This window comes from Sapajus apella, unplaced genomic scaffold (assembly GCF_009761245.1).
Source record: "Sapajus apella isolate SASKATOON/1434 unplaced genomic scaffold, GSC_monkey_1.0 scaffold3153, whole genome shotgun sequence".
Taxonomy (NCBI): domain Eukaryota; kingdom Metazoa; phylum Chordata; class Mammalia; order Primates; family Cebidae; genus Sapajus; species Sapajus apella.
In genome coordinates, this window is record NW_022440079.1 from 1 (window position 1) to 2,378 (window position 2,378).

Consider the following 2,378-nt stretch of genomic DNA (forward strand, 5'->3'; position numbering starts at 1 on the left):
AAGAATGGACCCAGAAGTTAAGAAGGGCTGTCACTGGTCCTCACCTGCTCCTGGCCACCTGGGGTCATCTTCCTTCCACATCCCTCCCTCTGCAAAGTCTCACCTCCGCCACCTGTGCTTTTAGCAGTTCCCTCTCCTGTAGAAACAGCTGTAACTGCTGATCAAGGACTGCCTCACAGCGGCTTGAGGGCTGGAGGGTGGAGAGGGAGAAGCTTCAATCTGGAGAGCCTAGGCCATTCCACACAGCACCCCTAAAAAGGGCTAGGGCTGGGCTTCATACACAACTTGGTCAGTAAGGATCAAGACCCATGGTCTGAATTTTAAAAGAACTCAGTAAAGTTGGAAGGGAAAGGCAAAGAGATCAAATTTACAGCTGGCTAACAGAGGCCCAGAGAGATCAGATCATATTCTATTGTTATTCCTGTTGTTACTACGCTGTTGGAACCTTTATTGAGTGTGTCACCACATAGCGTGGTAACAATCCCATTTAACCTCACAGCCACCATGTGAAGCAGTTGCTACCATTACCTCTATTGGGTAGATGGAAAAGATGGAGTATTAGAGGTTAAGTGGTTAACTAAGGTCACTTAGACAGAGCTGGGATTTGAACACCCAGGTCCATCTGATCCTCTAAGTCCATTTTTCTTCCTGCTGGGGGTGAGGGCACAGACAGGAAGGGAGAAATTAGTCTTCTGCTCACTTTTTGAAAGGATGATACATTCTCATAGTCCAAAACTCAGAAAGTACAGAAGGGAAGTATCTCCCAGCCAACTGTGCTCTCTACTGAGTGTTTTACAAATCCTTGCAGACATGTTTTATGTATACTATCATAGTACACACACACACACACACACACACACACGCACACACGCACACACACACACGTTTCCTCTCTACACAAATGGTAACATACTAAAGCTACTCTTCTTTACTGTCACAGTACAAGTACCCAGTCTCCCACCTAGGACTTGGCCAAGGCCACAGCCAGGTAAGGGCAGGGCGGGCATTTGGCCTCTGAGCTCTGCATCCAGTGCTGACTCTCCATAGCGCCCTTCAACTCATCCACAGCAGCCCCAAGGGGAAGCTGGAGCCCAGGATTGGCAGCGTGGAATCAGGGGACTCCAGTGGACCCTTACCAATAAATCAATGGTGTTATTCAGTTCACTGGTTGTAACAGAGCTCGAGTCCAGGGCTATTTGTAGTTGGTGTGCGCTCTGAGGCACATGCACAGAGGACGAGTTGGGGGATGATCGGGGGAGAGGTAGAGAGAGCAATCATTAGGGTTGGGGTGTGTGGGGTCTGTCTCGGCTGGCAGAGGGGCACCCAGCCACTACTGTGGGAGGAGGGTGGAGGGCTGGCCTGCAGGGTCACTGTACCTCAGCTCAGGGCCTCTTACCTCTGGATCTTTCATGGTGGCACACGGCGCAGGGCCCTCCTTGGGACTACCTGCTGCTGACTACAAGAGATGAGAGTGCACATGGAGATGATCTGTCCCATCAGTGTCCAAGCCTCTGACTTCCTTTCCTCCCCATCAGCTGGCAGCACTTCCTGTTCTGACTCTCAGACCCTTTGTCCCATAACTCCTCTGTGCCAGCTCCTCTCATGGTGCTTATATCCCACCATCCCACCCTGAGGCCCTTTCAGTGACTCTTAAAGGGACAGCCTGACAGCAAAAGGCTGTTCTCATTGGGCTGGCTTCCCCTTGAGATTGGGGATGACGAAAGCCAAACAGCAAGGACCCTTTCCTGGGTGTCCTGGGTGTTTACAGCAGGCCATGTACTAGGGATTAACAAAAAAACAACAGCAATAACGAATGTCATTTCACCTTCAGAAATGGAAGTCAGACAATACCACCTCAATTTTATAGATGTGAAAGGAGAGGCCCAAAAGGCTCCAGCAACTTGCCCTAAGTCATATCCCTAGCAGATGGAGAGGCAGGATTCAAACCCAGAATTCCTAACCAGTACCCAGTAGTTCTTCCACAATCTTAACAATTTCCCTCTACTGCCCCTTGGGCCTCTTTTACCCAGAAGCCTGGCAGGCCAAGACTCACATGGCATGGTGACTGACAACCATCAGAAGTGCCTGTCTCAAGGCTATTGTTGTTTCTTTTCTTTCTCCGTCTCACTCGTGTTGGAACAGCAGGGCTGTTGCTTTGTTGAAATTCTGCTAACTGTGGGAAAAAATAGCAGTAATGCTCATGATAACTATAAACCCCTACAGTCACAGCCGACGTTACAGTTTTTACAAAATACTGTTACACATCATCTGATTTAATGCCACCAACAACTCTATAAGGTGTGGTCACTATCAGTGACTGAGAGGGATTGATACCAAGGCAAAATTTTAAAAAATTTAAAAAAAAAAGAGAAAGAAAA

General features: G+C 48.6%; 1 long non-coding RNA gene across 1 annotated transcript; it reads right to left on the reverse strand.

Annotated features, from left to right (window-relative positions):
- Window positions 1–1,160: 1,160 nt before the first annotated feature.
- Window positions 1,161–1,470, reverse strand: LOC116547434. Its single transcript, XR_004267057.1, has 2 exons — window positions 1,397–1,470; window positions 1,161–1,214 (listed from the first exon to the last, which is right to left on the reverse strand). It is a non-coding gene; the product is annotated as an uncharacterized LOC116547434 (long non-coding RNA).
- Between the last annotated feature and the right edge of the window lie 908 nt (window positions 1,471–2,378).